The sequence below is a fragment of the Corvus moneduloides genome, chromosome 1 (genome assembly GCF_009650955.1).
Source record: "Corvus moneduloides isolate bCorMon1 chromosome 1, bCorMon1.pri, whole genome shotgun sequence".
In the NCBI taxonomy this organism is placed as follows: domain Eukaryota; kingdom Metazoa; phylum Chordata; class Aves; order Passeriformes; family Corvidae; genus Corvus; species Corvus moneduloides.
In genome coordinates, this window is record NC_045476.1 from 82,923,131 (window position 1) to 82,947,839 (window position 24,709).

General features: G+C 35.5%; 1 protein-coding gene across 1 annotated transcript in view; it reads left to right on the top strand.

The window, feature by feature from the left end:
- The window catches only part of LOC116447857 (cadherin-12), a 432,700-nt gene that overhangs the window by 32,504 nt on the left and 375,487 nt on the right, over window positions 1-24,709 (top strand). The window contains exon 3 of the mRNA XM_032117539.1: window positions 21,246-21,348. The gene's annotated coding sequence lies outside the window, so the exon portion shown is untranslated. The remainder of the gene's footprint in view (window positions 1-21,245; window positions 21,349-24,709) is intronic.

Here is a 24,709-nt window from a genome sequence, read left to right on the forward strand (position 1 = left end):
ACCAGTGGCACTCACAAGTTGTGTGTATATTTCCCAGTCTTGAAAGCTTACGCTTTTATTAAGCACTTGTTTCTGTCCTACTTGCTGACATAGACTATGCTCTTTGAAGCTAATTATTTGGAGTTGGCCTTACAAAACCAAGCTTTCATATTTAGCATAAAGGTTAACTCTTATTTATGACTTACAAACTTCATATATTTTACTAGAAGAGTGAAAGAAATTCTCAAATCCTTGAATAACATCCTAATTAGGAGTTTGAAAAGATTTTTCATAATTGTGGAATTTCTGTTATGGACTTTTCATTTGAACCAGCTCTTTCTGAGTCTCATACAGTTTTAGTGAGACTACACACTGTAGTTAGAAGAAATTTGAAAACTTGATTCGAAGAAAGATACAGCTTTCTCTGCACCCCCTTCCCACACCCACCCCCCCTGCCATGTTTATTGTTCAGAGTAAAATTCTTCTCTTTAGACCTATGGGTGGTAGTCTTCTGAAAATTGGAAAGTAGGACATGGAGAGGTGTTTTATACTTTTGTTCTTAAAAGAAGCTTCTTTGGGTCATGGGTAGTGCAAAGGTCATCACACCTGATGATTTTAATTGTAAGGTTTGCTGTAGAGTAGCTGTTTTTTTTCAAAAACCCAGGCTTCTGATATAAAGGAACAAATGAATTTTGGGTTTCATTAAAAAAAGAGCATTCTTCTGATGTCTGTAGTTGAGGAGAAAAGTTTGAAAATACATTCTCTGTTGCAGAATTATAAAGACAATCTGAGAAGAAAGTCTTTACTCTTCCCCTTTCTCAAAAACATGTTCTCTTAGTAATCAGGCTGTATTGCATTCCTAGTTTAGAATTTCCTTACTGTGGTGTCTCTGGAAACTTAAACTACTGCTATCCTTTCTATAGAATTAGTGGGTGTGCCGGTTTGAGACAGCTTAATACTTGGGTGAAAACAGCTTCATACTTGGAAATTATTAATTTTCTACATTATATATTGAGGTGTTTTGTTGGTTGGTTGGTTGGTTATTTTTGTTTGTGTTTTTTTTGTGATTTTTTTTTAGTTCTTTTTTATTTTAGGACTGCAACTATATTAAAATGTTGGAAATAAACCTGCCTTTCAAAATATCCCTAAGATTTTTCTCTTTTTTAGCATTGACTTCTACTATTATATATTCTTATTTTTATAAGTAATTCTATGTCAGCTTTAAATGTCTGTTTTAATACTGAGGAAGATCAGGTGAATTTACCTTGCAACTCCTGCATTGGTATCATTATCCATGTAGTTGGATTGGGCCGTGGCATTGCAGGATATAATTTGAAGTTCACATTTCTGTGGGCATGACTTTTATCAAATGTTAATTGCTACTCTATGTATTTTTGACAAGGTCCAAAACTGAGAGAATCTTGAAGTATATCTGCTGGCACCTTTTCTTTAAAATAAATGTACTGAAAATACTGAAAAGCTTCCAGCTGGGGTTTAATGAAACATCAACAAGAGCAATGTGTATCTTTTTGAAATCAATTAAAATTCAGCTTTTAACATCTGGGAATGACAGGAACATGAATCAGTGCACCTGCTTATTCTACTCTTGTAGAGCAGTTTGGATTTTTTTCATGGGCTTGCTCTCCAAGTGGTTTCCAGTTCTTCACACATACACCTCTAGATCCAAAGTTGTTCTAACTTTGTCTGCCTCCTGTGAAAACTTGGCAGTACATATGCTCCCTGTATCTCCTCAGGAGTCTCTCAGCATGCACTCTGTCTGCAGGTTCCTTCTGTGTTCTGTTGCTGTTTCTGCCCATCTTATCTTGCACTCCAGGAAGCTTTCTCCAACTGAGCATCCTTATTTGCTCTCAAGGCCATCTCTCTGCCCATCAAGCATATCCTCCTAACACAGCACACAAGCACAGGAATTCTTGTCAGGAATCCTTTAAAAAAAATTGAGTGTGCATTAGATGATGAACAACCAGAAAAAAAAAAGAAAAAAGATACTATCCTTCAGAACATGTAAAATGGACAGCAGACAATCAAGCCCAAAGGCTTGTTCATCAGCACTCCCAGAAGTTAAAGGTAACATTGTTAAAATGTGATTTGGCATAGCTTTCCCTCTCTGGCAAATCTGCATAGGAAGTGTGGACTTAGATGACATGCTAATATCCTTTTGGATGAGAAGAAATGCTGAAGAAAACATCAGGCAATACTGTTGCAAGAGAAATTGTTTAGGTTAACATTTTTATAAATGTTTTAAAGACATACCAGCTTTGATTTTTTTTTTTTTTTTCCTCTGAAATGAACATGGTAAATGCTTTGGCTTCATAGGGTGCTGTACATATTTTGCTCAGCAAAACTAGCTTTACTGGTGTAAGTATATCCTGCATTTATATATATGTTAAGAGCATTTGGAAACAGGTTATGTGTGCTGGCAAGTGTCTGACAGTTTTCTGAAAATACATGTACATACTTGTGATGTTTTATGGCTTGTCGTTATCTTCTTACTGCAGAGTATCTGTGTCATAACTCCCTGAAACCATGCTACATGGAATACAAATACTCAAAGGAGAACAATACAATCTTTTAACAGTATTTTCATTTTAAAAACCTGTATGTCCTATGAAAATAAAGTTACAATTTTAGGCCATGTTGAGAGTTCAGGCCTTTCCTTCAGAAGACAGTATGGTAACTGGAAAAATTTTCTAGTCTTTCTGCAGTGAAGCTACTTGTTTGTTTCTGATTTTCCAAATATTCCACCTGCCTATTGAAAAGGGGAAAGCACATTTACAGGTTGTTAGGATCTCAACCTGAGATGCATGCGAATAACATGTATATACATGACCACAAATACATGTGGTCCACAAGACAGCTCCTGCTGTTCCATTAGTAAGGTTTTAAGCCTTTGCTAATTGGCTTGGGTGGGAGGCAGTGTTGGAAAGGAAGTGAGGATAGACTGTGATAAAAGCCCAGGGGTTCCTTTGTCAGTGGTCTCTCCTTGGAGGTACCAGCTCAGGCTGTTTCTGTGTTACTGCACCATAAATAAGTTGCTTCACGGAATTAGATAGCTCAGATTCTGCTAAGGGAAACCTAAGGTCAAACCAGTCAGGGAACCTGGTCTGACTGTGTGAGAGTGGGGTGTGTAGGGAGTCGAACAGGCACCCATCGCTCACTGGACACACTAGCTGCGAAGGGCTTTGGCCCTGGCACTGAAAATCTCTGGTGGTGGCAATGTGACTGCCAGAGTGCCTTCTGAATGGTCACACTGAGAAGCTTCCTTGCAGTGGTCATGTACCATAGGTGCTACTATCCATATGGGCACTCGGACTTTGCTACTGCCTTTGCAATATTAGCAAAAATGAGATGTTTGTCAAGACAGACTGACCCAGCCATCTGTGAAAAAGACACAGGATACCACAATCAGACTGGTGACTCTGGTGACTAGCACTGAAGCCAAGGTTTCTTGCTAAGAGGTGTCCTATCCCCATGTTCACATCCTAAGCGCTTCTTAAAATTATTGTGTCTCATAAGGTCGGACGTCCAAGATAGGAACAGATATACCTCGCTTGTTGATCTTAGTATAAGTTACCACAAGAAAGCAAAGTGCCCAAACTGAGATGCAATTAGTTTTCATTATTATAAAAGGGGGGGTTGTGTTTTTTATGTTCTTGAGAGGTTAAGTAGAGAAACATTCAGATGCAGTTTCTTAATGCTTGGCTCAGCTACAAATCCAGAAGATGCACCACAAACGCTTGTGAAATGTGATTGTATTAAATAAGCTTTAAAGCTCTGCTGCTGCATATAGTTTGTAACGTTTAGAGATATTTGCAAAAATGCACGCAGAGAAGGTAAGAACTGGGAAATCCATTCAGGCATGTGATTGTATGAGAAAAATGAGTATGTAATTGAAGATTTAGTTTGTGCCAAAATTTATTGTGTATTATTTTTTATTTGTGTTTCTACTTTCTAGATGGCTAGCTGACAGTAATAAATTGAGTACATAGGTGCAAACATAAGTGAGGGCCTGAATGTTATGCTATATAGAGCTGATTAAGATGTTTGATCATGTCAGAATGTGGATTTTCCTAAGTTTCAAAGACTTGTAATTGTATTCCCTCCCTAGGTAAAGTACTTATCTTGCAAGTAATTACTTTTTATCCATGCATGTATGAACAGTAACTGGAAAATGTCTTACTACCATGGAAATTCCACCCTACAGGATGATCCTAATCAAGTTGCACAAAGAATTGCTCATAAATATTATTGGGAGGGGAACCGAACTGGCACACTAATATGGCTCTAAAAGGAGTTCCACCAATTGGATTCATGTCAGCTTTGTTACATTGTGAACAGCACGATGTTGCAGAATAGAAAATTAAAGCCTTTGTGTTTCTAAATTCTGAGATGAGATAATGTCTTCTACTCTGTCCAATCTTTCAATCTTTATTTACAGTGTAAAATCCACTTTAGGAAATTAAAGATATTCCAAGACTTCTAAACCCTAATATTTTACACTGTAACAGTGTAGTGTACAGGAAAGTGTACAGAAGCATGAAATACAGGCCACACTTTGTGATCCTCTGACTGTTGATACGTGGTACATACATATTACAGCTGTCCACTCTCGGGGAACTCCAGCCAGGATTCACGATAGAAAGTCAGTAACTTTTAAATTTTAAGCAATTCATTCTTTATCATCACAGCTTTTAATTTACTCAGTATTAATAATATAATGTTTAATTTAGATTAATGCTAAAGTATTGTAGGATCATGGCTTTACTTAAGCACTGTATAGCTAGTGTACAGCCCCATGTTTTGGCAACAGCAAGTTTGCACAATATGCTTCAGCTTTTAACAAGGAGTTAATTATATAAAAATGTCATTTAAATGTACAAAAATACTCTCAAAACCATTTCATTTGTTTTCTGAAAGCTGTACATTGCCTTGCTGTTTTCAGCCTTTAAAAAAAATCTGAGAGGGTTTGTTTTTTTTGTAGTAGGGGATTTTTTTGGTTTTGTTTGCTTATTTGGGTTTGTTGGTTGGTTGGTTTTTTGTTTTTAAATTAGAGAGAGGGGTATAGATTCAATCTTATGGGCACAGTCTACTTTTTGGTCAAGACATGGACAAAAGTTCCCACAATGGTAGTATAAATTTATATTGATGTATTTAACTATAATAATCTTTCAGATACTTCTATTTCTGTGACATTAGGAGAGCACCTTAAGATTGGGCTATGGCAGAAGAACGTAAAGTTTTACACATATGTGCAGTGTGACACTTCTGCTGATTGGTTTGACATGAAAGAGTTAGGAATTATTTTGGAATAATGAGCTCTGTTATTGTTACACACAACGTAAGTATGGAATGCTCAGCATTCTTTCATGGGATTTTATTTTTAACTTCCATGTTTTTCTGTAGATAAATTTCCGCCTCTCTCTTTTCGGTCTTGCTTAACTGTGGTGTTCAAGACAGGAGAAGGCAGATACTGCAGTGAGTTGAGTGCCAAAGACAACTCAAGCTGGATCATGGCTGCACATGCCCAGTTTTCCTGTGAGGCTCCTCCTCCATCAGCCCAGGTTGTTCCTGCTGTAGTAGTTACTCTAACATTCAACTCAAATCAAGGGTTATTTTTCCCTAAAATTAAATCTCCTTGACACGCACACTTGATTTATTCACCAAGTGCACCAAGGTCTTCTGCAATCTCATGAATGTGTTTTCCAGAGGGAGGAGCAGCCCAGTTGGTTTACAACCCAGTCAGTGCCATATGTGAACTATGGTGACCTGTCTCCTTTCAAAGTGTACAGGGGCTTTGTTTGGGTAGGGCCATGTCAGTTGGCCTCTAGTGCTAACAAAGTGCCTTCTGCTAAACTTGCTGACGATACAGTTAATTCAGGATTTCCAAAAAGGGATAAAATTATTAGCTTGGATGTGATTTAGCTTAGCTCCTTTGAATGTGCAGGCAGATCAGACATGCAGTACTTATCTCTGTTCAGAGTATTCCTTGTGACTCCTTGTCAATTGTTGCCATAATCTTGCAGAAAAAACAATTCTACAAAGAAAGAGGGCTTTTTTTTTTTTTTGCAAGCAGTTAGAAGTTCTTTATTGGTCGCTGATGTAGTTTCAAGGCTGAATGAAGTCAATGGGAACATGCATAGCCATGTGAGTCAGAGCACATATATTTTACTGTTTGATTACAGTCTTCTAAATCCCTTTGATAAACTTCAACTTTAATTCCATCTGTAAAACGAAACTTTAAAATATTTGGGTTTTTTTTCAAGTTAAAGTTTTTTGGCTCCTGACTTTTGAGTATGTTAAATATTTTGTAAGAGTTCTGAGGAAACATCCAGGCATGCCTTTAACTAGAGGACATTTCTCCAGAGAGGAGAATGAACAATAAACTTCCATTCATGTATTTTGACCAGAAAAAGGAGACACTCAGCATCTTATATTTTAGTATTTGCTTTGAAGATATGGGGGATTCTTTGCGTACACCAAATACAAATTAGATTCTTCGGTTTTCTAATTTCAACAAAAATCTGTGGAAGAATCTGACCCAGGTAGAATGGAGAAGTTGTTCAAGGCAGCTTGATGTATTTTCTTGGAAGTTTTGAAGCAGAAGAGAAGCAACACTTGTGGATGTAGCAATTTCTGGGAATTTGTACACTCAGCTATATTTTTAGGTATTAGTTTAATTTATCAGAGAGTATGTAGAGACAGATTTCTGCCAGAATTCTGCCAGCAAACTGAAAGTGCTATTGACTAGTTTTTGTCCTTGTTCAACAATATCCAGTAGGTGGCACAAGTACACAAGGAATTTGTTCAATTCTTTTCTTATCGGAGTTCTTTTATGTTTGATTGATTGATTTCAAGGATTCTAATTAAAATGCAATTATTTAACTTTTCAGTTTCTCTATGATGCTATGCAACTTGCCACTACAATTTTCAGGTAACAGTTTGTATTTTGTATGATAGCAAGAAGTTAATTATTTTGGAACATGTAACAAACTGCTGTCCTTAATCATAGCAAAAGCTCTAAAAGCTTCATCCATATGTAAGTCACACGTGAGGCTGATTTGAGACTTGGGAAATGATGACAAGGTTTTCACATACACTTTTATTTTCGTTTCATCTTTTGTACCAAAATGTCCTCATGCTGAGTACATACTTTGCCTCATTGTCTTCCCTACCAGTTTCCCTGACAAAACTAAAGTAGTTAGTTTTCCATGAAAACATGCAAGGAAGTACATAGCAAGGAATTTGGGCTATAATTCTACTTTCCATGTAACTGATCACGGATGGAACACATTAATTATTAGGAACAGAGAAAAAGCTGTAATGTCTTATTGCAAATATACAGTCAAGGTATATTGTCTATCTACTGATTTAATATTTATCAGTTATTTGTATAATTATCTTCTTTTTTCTCAGGTTACCAAAACAAGAAAAAAAAACCCCAATTATTCTTTTACTATTATGCAATCAGTAAAGCTTTGAGAAAGAACAATGAACTTTTAGATCAGCATGTCTCTACGATGTAAGTGCACCATATTTACACTGAATAATGCTATCCAGGTCTACTTACTTCAGAAGCTTCTTTGTCTCAGAATATATTATTAGATCCCATTCTCCACACAAAGAGACATTCAGATATGGTAGCTGCATTTCATCATTTTACATAGGGAAAGAGAGCCAATCTAGTTCTAAGGAAGCCAGACATGAGAGAAAAAAGATCTAAGATCACTGAAGAGGTGTCATTTAAATTCTTCTGTGAGAAGACTTTATCACGTGGGTAAACTCCATGGACTTCTGTTGTAAGTGAAAAACTTCAGAGACAAGGCTGTACATGGAGTTTGTGCTTCCCCCCTGAGCAGCAAAGGCACAAGGACTACTCAGTTTAGTCACAGCAGCAGGCTTGTAAAAACATGTTGCTAAAACAGAACCCAATCTCCAGTATCATGTTGCTTGGCTTGTAAAAATGTGAAGACAGCTATCATACTGTTTTTAATTTACTCCCTTGGCCTATAACTATGATAGTTTGTGTAACATTGTGTCAGTAGTACTTCCTTTCAGAATACCAATTCAAGATACCACTGTGGTGACAGTGGCTGCGGCTGCTGCATTTTTCCTTTCTTTTCTTTTCTTTACTGGCATCTGAACATCAAATGATGGGTTCCTTGGAGAGCATACCTGAAACTGTATCTGTATTTTAATCTTACATTACTCAATGAAAGCTCCTTCTTTAATAGTTAGTGTCTGAATATGATAAGTTTTACAAATTATTACAATGGCGTATTTTTTTGTTTTGTTGTTTGGTCCTTCTTTTGAGGAGGGGAGGGTTTGTTTGGTTTTGTAAACAATACAGCTCTTGGAGTAAGAAGAAACTACCTCCAGGTGATCTAAGTATCACATTAAGAGATTCTAAACTTCAGCTTTGGTTTCTTGTTAATTTTTCTGTTAAATGAGAAAATTGTCACTACAATTGTCACTACAATAGGTTTTCCTACATAATTTGTATTTGTATTTGCCTTAAACTCCTAAAAACATCTTCATTTAAATAAGAAAATACAGTCAGGTGATCTGTGCATTAACAGTTTTAAACCTCAGTTTCACAAATGTGAAACCAAATTATAGCATCTAGTAACTTTAATTTCTTCCATGACATCTGCTAGAATGATGAAATTAGTTCATAACATGTCTACCCAAATAATGCCGAAAATAAAGTACCTCTATATCCAGAAATGTATTGTGGTGGGGTTTGTTATTTCGGGGGTTTGTGGTACTGTATATTTGAAATAGAAAAAAAAAAAAATAGAATCTGAGAAGTAAAGTAACATAAATCAATGTTTTGGTTTAATTCTAGGATGCTAATTGAGTTATTTAATGTATCTTGTGTATGGAAAGACTTGTGAATATGGAAAGAGTTCTTACTATTATGAAACACTTTAATTGAAAAATACCTTTAAAATTATGACTTTGTACTTGAAGTGTTTTCTATACTCTAATGTTAAAACCCCAACTAGAGAAAATTTCAGTAAACTAAAACTTGCTAATTGATAACTTTGTAAAAAAAAGTTTGTAAAATTGCTAGGTTATTATTTAAATATATTTCAGAGTAGTATTTCATGCATGTCATATGATGAATCCCAAAAAACATGTGATATGAATTGTTATCCATCTTGATCAGTCCTTCAGGAAATAGTTAGTTGCTTGGGTTTTTTACAGGCTCCAGGAAAGTGTTTTTACCAGTCGCTAGCAAATGTTTCAGACAAATCTTTTCTTGACATGGGGATTAATTACTGCTAAATTACATCTTATGAAAAAAACAATAGTATTAAGCGTTAAATTGACTATTTTCTCCATCATACAACATAATGTCCCACCTGGCAGTGCAGCTGCACAAAGCTTTGGCAGTTTTATAAAAAATCTTGTTTGCAGCCCCCAACCTTGGTTGATTTGTCTGGGGTTTCATTTGTTTGGTTGATGTTTGTGTCTTTTGCTTTTTTAATCCTATGTTTAGAAATATTTCAAATCTTTATTTTCAGCCCTTCTTTATATGTTTCTGTAACTCATTTCTCTCCTGGATAGTCACTGTCAGAAAGAACCAATGTGGTCCTAGGGAACTGGGGACTTTTGAGGGGTCTTTTTCATGTCATCTTACAGACGGGGGCCAAATACCATTTGAATAGCAAAATGTAAGCATTAAGAAATGCCAACCAAGTTTAACACATAGTATCATTTGACCTTAATCTAATGTATACCTTAACTGTGTGTTGTATGTAAACAGATATTTTTGAAGTTTAAATGTTTAGTAATCTGTAGGACAATCTGATTTACCAGCTCCATTTGTATCTGAGGAAATGCCTATCAAATAGAATATTTTTTCGTAAGTAGTTCTGTTTTTAACTGAATTTTCTCAACTAAACTTTGAAAGAAATAATGAGTAAAACGAGTGACTTCTCCCAATAATTGTCATGTCAGTATGCTCAATATCGTGTCTTTGTCACTTTACAGGCAAACTAACTCAGGTCAGTATTATCAATCACCTTTTTCTGGTGAGCAACACTAGGAATTGCCCCAGAAACTGTCTAATAACTGAGAACCCTCCTATGGTGCCTGAATGCTGATGAGAGGAATATGGTGGAAGCATCGTCTTCTCCTACCAGTTGTGACCTTCACTGGCCACTCAGTTACATCGGTTTCATCCAACACGATGGCAGAAGCTTCAATCAGTGTCAGGTTTTTCCTAGTGTCCTCATTGTGAACTAAAAGTAGGAGAAGAAATTGATTAAAATAATCAGTTAGATGGAATAGATTTATTGTAGCCAAATAAAACCTTTGCTAATGTGAAACAGATTTCACAGATGAAGCACTGGCTATTATTTTCTTATTGAATGTGAGCTTAGTAATTATGCCAAGAAGAACTCATTGCATAGTGAGGCAATGCCACTTCTAAAAATTCTTTCAATAAAAAAGATTGAAAGGATTTTTAAAAATTATATATATATATATTAAAAAAACCCCAAAAAATCCAGGGGACTTCTAGAGGTTTTATGGTTTTTAGAGGAGGTTTTTGTTCCATCAAGGGATGATAAAATAATGATAGGTTTGTTTGATCAAAGCTGATTTCATATGGCATGTATAATAATGATACAGTGGCTTTCCCTCCATTCCCATCACTCATTACAGGAAATTAAGATATAATAATAATACACTGAGACAAAATGACCATGGTTAGATTGAAATCCAGCCCACTACTTTTGCTCTTTCTGACTGCAAAGTGGATGATGTACATAAATTTGGCTACTTGGGACCAAACCCTGGTCATCCTGGTAGATTAATAGACAGGATAGACCCCGAATTCTGAGAAGGTTTGTAGTGAAATGCACATAAATAAAATGAACAAGTGTTGCTTTTTCTATTAGCAGGTGAAGGAGAAGGGTGTGTATGTTCTGTAGTTAGATTACTACAAAGATTGCATAACCATACACTAAAAACAAGATTAAAAGACTGGTAGCTTAGCTGAAGGAAATAGAACTTGTGTTTGCCCTGCCATAAAAGTTACTAGTGAAGAAGTACAAGCTAATATCTTTGAAATAACCTGAATGCATGAAGAAGCAACTTGCAGGTCGAGTGCTGGAGGATTCTCATTCACCAAGGATGGATCCCTATAGGCTATGTATTTTGTAGCATAAGCTGTTGAACACATGTTCAATTACACATCTCTTTGATGTGAAAATTAGGGTTACACCTAGCTCCTAACTGGGAGTAACAGCTAGAAATTTAAATGGTGTTCCCAGATAATCAGTGATTGTCTACCCAGTGATGTCCAAAATGCTTCCATTCTTGGCACATGTGTTCTCCATCATTAGTGAGTTATGGAGTTGCCAGTCTTGGTGTCAAAGATGCGTTGGTTTTGCTTCCAATCTGTCTGAGAGGTTTGATTTCACAGAACAGAGTATATCATGGCACAGAGAAGAGAAAGGATTCAGAAATAGGGCTATTTTCCAGTTCTTTGTCTTGTCTCAGATCCATACTCTTGAAGATAAAAGCATTAGAGGACCATCACATCCTCCCCCTATCATGGATGCTGTGAGCATTGCTAATGGGTGCATTGCTCAGAACTGAGAAGAAACTTGGGTCAGTAGCTATATTTTAATAGAACTGCAAAGACATGCCTAGTGTTTCATTAAGCACTTCAGTTTGACTTCTTAGCTTCAGACAATGCTGTTACTGGCACTGATGCTTGCTCCAGTGAGCTAGGAAAACAGAGAGAACAGTGTGGTTAGCGTTGTTTGTTTGTTCTACTGTTCCAGCTGGATTAAGCTAAATTATTCTCATCTCAGTGACTTGCTGCAGACATAAAGGATTGTGGTTCTTACTCTGTTGAAAAACAAGAACATGGCCTCTGCTCCAATTTTTTTTTTTTCCCTTTATGCATAGTGTGTTCCTCCAATGTTTGGTAGCTAAGTGAATCATAAACTTTTCATGCTCTGCAGTGGGTATATTCATATGTAAAATTACTACTATGCTTGTCATGAAATTGTAATAGGACATAGCACTTATTACAGCTGTGGAATTTTTCCCAACCATCTGAATCTCCAGGTGTGCCCTTGAACTGACAATAACAAGGTGAGTGATGTGCTAGTGTTATAACTTTACTGTATTTTATAGTGCCATTGTCTTGGAAAATAGTTTCATAAGAAAGAGTTAATATAGATTCCTGTTTCTAACTTTTTTCCAAGATGTACATGCTTTTACATGTTAGGAATTTCATGTGAAAACATATAAAGCATAGGTGCATAAAAGATATAAAGCTTCATTAACTTTATGGATTAAAAAGTTAAATTTCAAGTAATAAGATCTTTTATAGTTCACGTTAATAAAAATATTCTATAAAATTAAAAGCAAAGCTTTTATATTGTTGAGCACAGTTTCTGGCTACTTTGTCATTTCTGCATCAGTGTAAGTCATAATAACCTCTAATTAGAACACTTGAATTCCACTCTCTTTGCAGGAAAGGAATCAACAACAAATATAACTTTTCTGCCTTATGGAAAATTCACATACATCTGGGGGTTTCTTATTTTCACACTCTGACTGCCCCCTTTCCCTGGTCCCCTCAACTTGGAATTCCATTATCTTTGTTTAACTTTTCTCAAAATAGTCATCAAGAGTGAAACTCATCTTACACAGATCATCAGCAGAAAGCCCTTTATTGCCACTGCATTTTTCATGTAGTTGGAGAAGAAACATAGACAAAAGGAGTCTTGGGTTATATTAGGACCACCTATTCTCTCTCTGCTACATCTGTGTAGTTGTGGCTGTTGGCATCACAGTTAAATGGACTTCTGTTGCCACTTTTTCAGATCCTCCAGAGGACATTTGGGCTACTCAATGACTTCCAAATGCCATTATCTTGCTGGAATAATTTCATAGGACTTTATCTTCACAGGTGTTTTTTTAGCAACATTGTATTTTATAAACTCCAGAACAGAAGAAAGTAATTAGAAAGAAGTAAGTGGATTTTGAGGTGTTCTCTGTTAGTAGATTTCTATTAGTCTTTGTAGGGGTGGTTAGGGTTTTTGTAGGGGTTTTTAGGGTTTTTCTTTATACTGAGAACTAATACTTCAGGTGATGCAGTGAACCTGATTTTTAACTATTCAAATTGCACATTTATTGTCACCATGTCATATTTGTACAATTCCTATAACTTGTAAAAATTTCTTAAGGAAATTAATAATAGAATATTTTTTCATTTATAGTATAGACATCTTGAGGACACACACACACACACACACACATACACTTTCTAGTGATATACTATTTTCTGATGGGAGAAGGGAAGAATCTGTTTTCTCTCTTTTTTTTTTTTCTTAAAAGTGGACATACTCATCTGTAATCTGCCAAGAATTTAGTATGGAAACATTGTTTGTTCATAAACTACTATCCTGCCTGTATCCTGCTATTCCTGCCCTTGAGGTTAAGAGAGTTTGCATTTTTGAGACCAGATTCAGCTGTTGAGTCTGTAGAGTTTTGGTTCCTACCTTACTTACATCCACCAGCTTTTGGATGAATCTAGGCTTAACCACGGAACTTTAGTACACAGCCTCTTCAAAATAAGATCTTGTCATACCTGCACATGGTATTGTATGTAAAAAATGTACATTGCACAGGTATCTTGGGCTTAGCATTTATTTGTAGACTATGGCATTTTTGCTATACCTAAAATTACTACAATACTTACCTGTAAGGCAGCTAATGCCTAAATCACATAAAAGCTGAATCTCTTAGAACACATTGTGAATCACTGATATTCGATGAAGTCAATTTTGCCTGAGAATGTGGGATTTTAAGCTATGATAGTGATGCATTTTTTCTTTTAAACAATGAAATTTCACGACGATAGAGGAGCCAATTTAGTTGTCAAAATGTAAAAATCTTTTGAGGTTTTACCCTTTATTTTATTTATATTTTCCTATATTTAGCAGAATATTTTGTCTTTAAAACTTGAAAATTAGAGTGTTTTTATATTTAGGTCTGGAACTGTTTGCCCTTTTCTCTAGAAATAACTTCAGAAATAAATTTACCGAAATATTTTTCTCTGAAATTCTAGTTGCCAAAAGCAACCACATAAAACTTTAAGCTGGAATGTTTATTGTGGAAAGCCTTATAAAAAAAAGAAATGAGGCCTAGAACCCCCAGGAACAGTCATGACAAGTGAAGCTGTGCATGTAATGGGGGAATAAAACGCTATTAACACTGTCATTATGTTTAATAGAAGTGCTTAGATCAGTTCTCAGCACAGAGATGAAAGAAAAATAAATGGCCTAGTTATAAGACATAACTGATAATCAAATACTTTCAACAGTGATCCCATTATATAGTTATATTTTTTTAATTGAAAAGTGTGGTTGAAAGCTGTTGTGCACCTTACTTTTCAGCACTGGAGTCTAATCGAAGACCTGTAAATGGACAGACAACACACATTTTTGAACATTTAGAAAGGTTCAAGTGCACTGCATGTGAAAACCCCTGGGTTCTGATAATACCAGATAAAGACATTGGCTTCCAAGAAATAAAAATAAAAGGCAGTGCACTGAAAAAAACTTGTTGTGCTTGGCAGTGGTTTTCAGAAGAAAGCAAGCAATTTTGGTTTCCTCAAGCTATAAAGTGATAATAAAAATTATCTCAAATCCTGAGTGGTTTGCAAAACACAGTATAAAATTGCCCTTGCACAGGTGGGCTTAACTTCTCTTCAGAGAGCTTGTTTCTGTACATGAATAGACACAGTATCATGGTTCCAGATGCCTTGATGAAACTGAGGAAGACTGTTCATTCAGACTTCCACTGAATAGTTCTGATGAGGGTACAAAATTGAATTGTCATCCTGTTTTCAAAACAGTATTTGCTACTGTTAATGTAAAAATAAATTTTGGAGTGGACAGCATTTAAATGTGCTAGATAATGGCCACCTTATGAATTCGACTTTGATCTGTTATGTTAGACTAATAAGACTAGAAAAAGCATGGTAATGCCCCGTATCAAATGAGAACATATGGCTTGGATACATTACATTTATTTTAATGTTATTCAATTTTTACATTGCCCATGTGCTTAATGGAAGTACTCTTAGAGTGACATTAGAGGCAATGTTCCTTTTTTCCCTTAATTCAGACTTTTAATATATTTTTATCAAATAAATCAATTAGAGTTACTGGAAAAAAGAAAAATAGCAATGAAAAACATGCTAAATTTAAAGTAAAACATGTAATAAAAATCTGTTATGTAGTAGAAAGAAATTATATTTGTGCACTTATGAGTCTGTGTTAAGCAGGTTCTTACAGAGGGAACGGAGAGAAACTAAGGGAATACCCATTTGTTTTTTCACTTAGACAAATTATCTTTCTACAGCTGTTAACCAAGTAGACATATTGCATGATTTCACAGAAGTATTTATGTATAGCAAATTATTCATCAATTCCATGTTTTTCCTGAAATATGCATTCAGCACAAGTGTTGTTTGAGCTATTCCAAAAGAAAAAGATGCAAAAATATTTTCATGGTCCACGATGACTTATTCTAAGAAGTAAACTAGATCTATTTAGACGTAACCTTAAAATTCATTTTTTTTTCAGTAGAACTTTAAAAATAACTTCTCATTTCTCATGAGGCCTGTGTATGATATAAAAGGGCATGATATCTGGAAAATTATTATACTTTTGATCTGGAGATAGCAATAAACTGGCTAGTGTCACAAGTAGTCTAGCACTATCTTACATAATCCTGTCATACTTATCCTTCTACTAAATTATATCTTTACGGGAGAAGGAGATTAAGGCAGACAGACTGGAGCCCAAAAGTTGATTTTCAGAAGTCCAGGTATAGATTTTTTCTATGTATTTTAAGAATTCTGTGAAAATTTTGATTGCCTAATGATAAGACCACATACTTTTAGATGCCATATCATTCTCTGGGTGTTTGAAACCACGTGAATTCTTGTCTGAAAATTCATACAAAATACAGATGTTTAAGAGACCATAAAATCATGTTTAGTGTAGTGACACACTCCTTTGTCTTAATTCCTAGATAAATCTTGAACAGTCAATATTTGATTTTTTAGTAATATTTATAGTAGTAATTTTATTATGGTTTTCTTGACTCATTTCTGTGATGAAGGAGCTGGAGGATGGAAGTGAATGCCAGAGTCAAAGGCTTATTTGATTAAACTATGGCAACAGCATTAATCTTCAAAAGGAAATCAAGATAATAGAGGGGTCTGGATGGACCAGGAGATTGATAATTGGTTATAAAGCTTTTGACCTTTGAGCCGGTAGTTCAGATTCAAGCTAAGTCAGTAATGACTGAAAATCATTACTCTCTGATAGCAGTGCAATTGCTGTGTGAAATGGGTGATTGGTTTCATTCCAGTTTCTAGTGAACTGGTACTCACATTGCAAAAATAGCTACTCCCATTGTCAGGGGTTTAAGGAAGAAAAGGATGAGAAAACTTCTTTACTTGCTTATCTTAGGAAGTATTTTGGGGGTGAGGGATAGGAGAAGCTGCAGTCCATTGGCACACTGAAAGCATCAACACCTACCATCAGGCTCTTGTTAAGGATCTAAAGCCTCCAATTTTGTCCACATGACGTTTCTCATTGACCTCAATAAAAGTGAAGGTTTTATATGTGATGCAACTCTGCGTGCCTTTATAAAGATATTTCTCATGGATTGTTTTCACCATTTTTAGTAGGAAAGAATGTGTGGCAATAGAGGTTTGTTTTGGGTCTGGTTTTTTTTTCACTTGTAATTCACAGAAAAAACTGTTATTCAAGTAGTTCATATGAATCTATTTGACCTTGGAGTTGTGCTTGACCTGTTTTGAGTCAATGGGTGACTCATACCCGAATTGAGTTGCTAAAGATTTATAACTGCTTGTCTGTGTTGGATTGTGTTCTTCCTCCTTAATTGGATGACCTGATGTTAATAATTAATGCCACCTGAAACCAGCATCATTTAATTCTGTAAGAAATCATTTAGGTTGCTGGCAATCTCAAAAACCACAGAGTCATATTAAAATGTTGGAGCATTATGAACTTGGTAATGCTGGGCTAATGGCTGGACTTGATGATCTTAAAGGTCTTTTCCAACCTAAACAACAACCTAAATTCTATGATTTGTCCTTCTGAGTAAAAGTTATATTTATCATCTCCTTCACTATCCATTACTTTTCATTCATTTTAACTGTGAAGAATGGGCAATGTTGCTCACTCAGGCACACTTCTGACTTCATTTTGGTTTGCCTGCCTCTTCAGTCTGTTTTTTGAGTCCCCAGCAAAGCAGGAGGATGTTCTATTGCTTCAGCATGCTTATATTGTTGTGTCTTTAATATGATTTATGCTTAATTAAATTATGTCTCTATTCCTGCCTATTTCTCTATCTCCTTTTCTTTCAAATGTCTTTAAATTTATAGTTTGACTGTCTGCTATGTATTGTCACTGTAAGGTATTAGGTTCGTTTTCCTTCAAATACAGCCACCCTGCCTCACCTGAAACTTCCCCCAAGCCCCCAGAATTTCAAATGTACTTCTGTCTCATTTTTCTGTAGCTAGTCCAACTAGTAGACTTGACCAGTAGAGATTTTTGTGTGGTGTTCAGTTCTACAGTAAAAAAACCACAGGAGAAAATAAAAATAGCATTGTACCATTTAAAACTCAATTAATGGTCATGTTGTCATAAAAATTATTTTTAAAGACACTGATTCAGAGGTTGCTGCATTCTACTTTCCATGGAGAGAAAGCTGGTTTAGAAACCCTGTGGACTTGTGTAGGGTCTTTTGGAATCCTTTCAGCTATGTCTTTGTAAAATACAAAATGCTAAAAGGGTGAAGAAAAATGATAATTTTATAGCAAATGCTGTTGGTTGTTTTAGTGTAATGAGTGGGTCTGGCTTAGACTGTCAGCAATGTCAGGAAACAGATTCCATCTATTGCAGGTAGAAGAAACAGGGGAAATGTGGGGGTGGATGCAAAGACTTACCCTGAAGTGCTGCAGTTCATGAAAGCTTTATTGTCGAATTCTGTCACAGGAACTTGAGAGTTCAGCAAAGGAGTTAATGCTGCTTGTTTTAATATTGACTTGTCAATAAATAAACATGAAAGCATTATTAGCTGTACATTGTTGCATAATTGTGTTAGAAGCGTATTTATCAAATAAGCCCAGAAGGAAATGTTGTTCTTTACAAAATTGACTATTATGGTTTTGAGGAATGTGTTTAACTGTCACATTTCTGTAAACACAATAATGCAGTAAAATGAAAAACTAAGAATATTGAAAAGTACAGGGAGATGTGAGGCCTTTCAGTCTATGATTCAGCTCTTTCTGAATGACCTTGTGTGTGGGAGTTTCTTGCCCAAAAACCTTTTGTTTCTGAAGAATAAATGTTGATGTAAAGGAAATGTGAAAAAAATCCTAAAACATAAGCCCAGATGCCTACTTCACAAAGGATGAATCATCACTTTCATTAGCAGTTGTGATCCACCTCTCCCCAGTAGGGACAAGGGAGCACAAACAGAAAAACATAATGAAATTCAGTCTGCCTGCAAAACCAAAAGAGAGTAAGGAACCATAACTTCATGCAGCCCAATTTATGTGAATTCCAGTTAAATGTTATGCTGTGAAAAATATTTGTAAATGAGAGTGAATGATATTTTACCGAATAGGCACATTCTGTATCACTTGGTACTTTCTGCAGTTTCACAGATGATAACAATTGTGACAGCTTTAACTTAGTTTTGCAAATGTGTTTGAAATGTTCTCTGAATGTGAATATATTCCAAGGTACTCAATGGCACCATAGTTCCCATTCAATCTCCTCAGGTTAGATGATTAATGCAAACTGTATATTACAGTTTTCATGAGGTACTTTTCCTCCAGCTAAGTAAACTGGATTATTTGCAGAAAAGATTTTTCAAATTTAATCAATGCAACTGAGAAAAAAATTGATAGGGTTTACAGAACCACTCCAATCTTTATGTGAAGTAAGAGTCATTGGGATCTCTTTGTCATTGCCAATGTTTTTGGTAAGATGTGCCAAGCAATAAATAACTAGGGCTGTGTGCTGCATTTTAAAAATATTTTTAAGGAAATGGGAATTTGCAGTGCTAACGCCAAAAATCTGGATTCTTTTTTTTTTTTTTTTTTTGCTTTTATGAGCTTCTTTATTTATTTCTACATCAGCAGACTCTAGAGTCCTTCTGTGTGTGTAGTTCTGGATGCAAATTTCAGCTGCTCTTCTGAACTGATACCAAGTGTTATTGATCGATTAAGTTAATATTGTCGCTATCAAATCAAATAATGTGAAGAACTATCACTGAGAAAGAGCAAGGTGTTTTGTTTCCGACTTCTGTTTTCTGTTAGGGGTTTCTGCAACAAAAGAAGCTTGTGCAATGTTGAGATTCTTCTCCTTTTGGACTGCTTCTTTTTGTTTGTGAGTTTCTTTTTTGGCAGGTATATTAAATTTTTAGTGTAAGGACCACAATTCTTCAAAAGAAAAGGGAGTGTGGTTTGTTGGGTAAGCTTGAAATAAATCATGCAATTCAAATCCTGCTTGCAAGAAACTCAAAAAAGAATTCTCTTTTTTAGAGGGTAGGTTTGGTTCTGGTGCTGCCTTCCTCACAAATGCGGTAAATTTAAATGGTGAAATAGATCACCACATCCATGTGGACTGAGTATTTGAATAGTACCAGCTGTTGCAATTGAAGTCAGTCACTCCTCCAGTAAATTAATTCTCAGTGAATAGAATGTCTTGGGCATAAAAAAATTGTGGTTGAATGGTACTAATAATTTCAAAATTTAATTAAATTAATTATTGAACAAATACTCCTTCCACTGAACTTAAAGGAAATACTATGATTCCCTCCCCCTTCCCCCACACCCCCAAGAAGATATTAAAAGTTCTGAAGGTACTAAAAGTGGTTCTGTAATAGTTCAGTGGAGGGGAGTGGAAGTACTGTAAAACAAGTTATATATTTATAAATATGGAGTTTATGTTATAGTATACTACCAGCTTTTCTTTTAATGTTTCCTTGAAGTATGGAGACTTGGGTTACTAATGTTTTATAAATGGCTTGTTCTCCTCTGCAGGCGTAATTCACCTGCAACTCCCAAGTTTGTAAATTTCTAAAAGCCTTAATTTAGTATAATCTAATGGTTTGGCTCAGAGTGGGTGTTATGCTTCTCTTTAGTAGCCTCTTATCTTGGATAAGAATACTGTCTGGGGTATGAAAGAAGACAAATGGATAGTCACCAGCTCAGCTGTTTTTCTTCCCTAGAGTTTTCTCTTGTTTTATAGTTGTGTATATGGATGCCATCTCTTTCTTCATACCCCTTCAGTCTTAGATTTGGAATCCCAATGCTTTTTTAATTCCCTTTTTCTCTTCCCTCCTATTTATTTAGTTTTCTGTCCATCTGCATCAAAAACATTCCCTTATGCAAACAACTAGACAACAAATAAAAGCACCAAAGAATCCTCCAAGTTTTCATCCTAGTGGAGTAATAGAAAAGATTTTACAGTATTTTTTGTTTAGTTCCCCCCACCCCCATCATCTAAACATCAGATTGAGGTTCAAATAACAATGTGTATCAGAGCTGTAATAGAAACCAGATCAGGATGGGCTGGTTATAGACGTTACTTTTGTGAGTTGCAGAATTGCACTTATGAGAAAAATTACCATCTGCCATATATGATACTGATTTATACCATTATGGTAGTGACAAAATTGGCTGTAAAACCATTCTGAAAAGAACAAATCATTATATGTGATGTCCCTAGCTCATATTATTGCTTCTCCATCCTTTTCAAAAAATTCTTTGTATGTTTATTTTCATGCTGTGATGAATGATAGCTGACACAAAGGAAACCCAACCAAGGCAATGAATACAAATCAGAGCTGTAATATGATGCTTTGTAGTAATGCCTACTGGCAGTAAAATCCCCCAAGTTTTAGACAGCTGTAAGGAATGTGAGCAGTTTATTTCTGAATGTTTGTGCAGTAGGGTCTATCAGCTTCAAGGGGAATCTGTGTCCTGCTCCTCAGTTTGCCATATTCACTCAAGAGGCACAGAAAAAGTGCTGTGTGGTGATCTGTTAATATTTTTTTTAAGCTAGATTGAGTTTTCTAATAACACAAATTGGCTGTTATTCTTTCCATTTTCATGAGAAACAATTGCTGACAATGACAATTTAACTTTTGTATGTTCTTTACAGACTATAGTGACCCAATCAGTTGAGGATTGTGGTGAATAAGACCAGCTAAGGGGTGAACTTCATTTAATATAAGGTCTTGGAAGATGTGGCATCGGATGCACAGGTAGACTTTTAAAAAGATGTCTCTGTCATCTTAAAGAAATCTGTAATAATTGTGATGAACGTACTGTGTTAAACCTGCTGGATTCAGTTCTCACTTTTTAGTTGGTGGAATTTTTTTTCTTCTTTATTTTATTTTGTGTTTATAAATTATGTTGTTTATGTAATTTTATTGTTATTTATTTATTAAACAGAATTTAGTTTTAGGCCCACTTAACTGAGCTCAAGAAATTCAGGATTCTAATTATCCTTGCTGCATATCTCAACAAAAATACTTGATGCAATCTAGAGATTTCACTGCTACAGACCAATTCACTATTTACAAAGAGCTGTGCTGTACGTTACATTTTTTAGACTATTTTAATTTAGATGTAGATTGAAGAAAATAAAAGTACCTTTAGAGTCTGTTTTGTACCTCTTAAAGGACAGAAACTAATTTTCTCTCTGAGCTTTATTTTTATAATGTTTTTTTCTTGTAATTGCATGGTGTTATTTTTGTCAAATGGTATTGTCTGCTTTCAAAGGCACACCTTGGCAGAAGCCCTTTCACAGGGGTAAGAAACAGTGTCATAGCTTCCTCATGTTTATTAATAGACTATTGTCTACTTCAGTTATTGCGTATGGAGTGTACTGTAAACTGGTTTTACTATATTCTGGACAACAATTTAATGCTGGGGATGACCAAAAAAAAACCCAATTAGATAGGAAGGTATGAATTTTTAAAGTTTAATTATAATGTATTTTGAGGTAAAAGCCTAAATCAGTTTAAAGCACAGTCTCCAAGAGATGGCAAAGGTTGGTGAATTTTTTGGGTTATACTTTATTTTTAGTAATTTGGTCTATGAAGCATGGTTAAAAGTGTTTGGATCCTAGCTTTTTTGCTCAAGTCTATCTTTGCTGTCTTTGGGACAAGGAGCACAAGGCAATTTTCAGTTATGCATCTTCTCTTACAAAACTCTGGGCTTCTGACTAGTCAAAAGAAATCAGGAAATTGAGATTATATCTCAGTGGCTCTGACAAATAAATGAAAAGTACTTCTCTGATGTCAATGCGATCAGCACTTGCTATCTTGACTAGGCTTGCTGGAATTGTGCCAAAAGAGCGTGGGATGTGACTATCATTTCTGCTTAGTAAAATGGTTTGGATGATATATTTCCGTGCACTTTGCTTTTAAAACATTATTTTTTTGACACCTGGATTATAACTTAAATTGCATTTTGTTTCAGGACACTCAGGTAGACAGTATGAGAACAAAATGAGAGGATAATAGAGAGCAAGTAGTGTGGAATTATTTCATTAAATTTTATTTGAAATGTAATGACATCAGCACTGAGTAGACTATCTTCTAAAAATGCCTGTGTCTGGACAAAGATGAACCTTGGCATGCTCGGCATATGATTTGTTATTGGTAACAAGTTTATACTCTCACTACATTTATTATGAACTAAAATTTTAAACAGCAAGATTATAAAATTAAGCACATAATTAAAAATCTGGCTCAGCTTTTCATATGGCTTAGATAACCGTATAAGTGTTTGATAAATTTATATTGATACGTTCATATAAGTAGAGATGTGGAAATCAGCATATTAATGAATATGTGAAAAAGAGGTATTAGAATAACAAAAAGCTATCTATTCACCTCTTCAGAATGGTTCTAAGTGCTCAAATATTTGGTTTAGCTACATATATTTCTGGAGGAGGGAAATAATCTCCACATCTGTGAATTATGAACTTTGAAGAGCTTAATGGATAAAACAAACCTTACATAGCTGTCTGTTCTGTCCGTCACAGCCCATTCCCTCCCCTGCTTTTTACTGTGGGTTTTTATAGTGGAACACGTTGGTTGAAAGTGTGCAGAGCAGGCAGTAATCAAGGTCATCATAGTATCACCCAGTCTGAAAAACAAGAGTGATAAACAAGGGGAAAGAAAGCCTTTTGCTGTTATCAAAGAAATACTACAGGAGAGATCATGAGGCAGCTTGGTTGTGAGACAACAATCCATAATTTACTTTGCAGATGTCTCTGTAATTTAAGCAGCAGGCAGAACAACCGCACAGTTGTAGATGCCCTGGGGAAAGGATACCCAGAGCCTCGTAAATCATGGTAAGGATTAAAAGCAATGAACATTCATCTTCTTAACCTCATAAAGCGGTATCGCAAAGCCAAGGATTACAACTTACTGTGCATATAATCTTCGTTCGGGGATAAAGGGTGTCAAATTTTTTAAAATGCTTTTCTCAGTTAACAGTAACACCTACCTTTTGAAAGGGAAAAAAAGTGTTTTAAAACAGACCTTAAAATAATTTCTGCTATTAAAGGAATACTTAACATTTCCCACAAAAGAAGGGAAAAAAATATTGATTCTTGCTGAGCCCATTGTTTCTAAGCCCTGATCTGTTTCTAAAAGCTGAAATTTACAAATATGTTTGAAAACCTTGCTTAATAGGCACAAGACAAAAAGGATACTTGCCTTTACCATTTTAAACCAGTGGACTCCTGAACAACCCTTTGCCTGAATTCAGCTACTTTTTCAAGCACAGGTATTAAATTCAAATACTCATGATGATTAAAGGATAACCTCAAATGGAAAAACCTAGCATTATTCAGTCTGCTAAATAAGCACTGTAAAGCCTGAATCTATTTGTTTGGTTTGTAAATGTTGCCAGTTTACCAGGAAATAAGTTTTAACTTATCCAACAATGTTGAAATGTTTTTAACTTATCCACCAATGTTGAAAATATTTTACTTGCATTCTCAGAATGCCAGTGTAGAGGGACTGAAAACATTTGTAAGAGAAATTAATGTATGTGATGTCATAAGGAGTCCTTTTCATAGCCCTGCAAACCAAGAAAATTGGGGAAGCAAGACCTTTTTGTTTTGGGGTTTTTTAAAAATCTGATATGTGGCTCACAATTCTATAAGTTTCTGTCAGGGAAAGAAATACAGGAGTATAATGTTTGGCAGAGTCCTGTACTGCATGAGTGACAATGGTGGTGATCAGCTTTCAACATACACTGTGATGAAAGCAAAACTTTAAAACTTCTAAAGCTCTAATCTATTGCATAATTAGCACAATAAACCAAGAAACCAAGAAAGATGGAGAGAGACTTTTTACATGGACGTACTGACAGGAAAAGGGGGAGTGGCATCAAAGTGAAAGAGGTTTAGATTAGATATTAGGAAAAGAAGTTCTGTACTGTGAGGGTGATGAGGCGCTGCAACAAGTTGCTGAGAGAAATTGTGGATGCCCTAACCCAGAAGTGTTGAAGGCAAGGTTGGATGGGGCCCTGAGCAACCTGGTCTAGTGAAGGGTGTCCATACCCACAGCAGGAGGATTGGAAATAGATGGTCTTTAAGGTCCC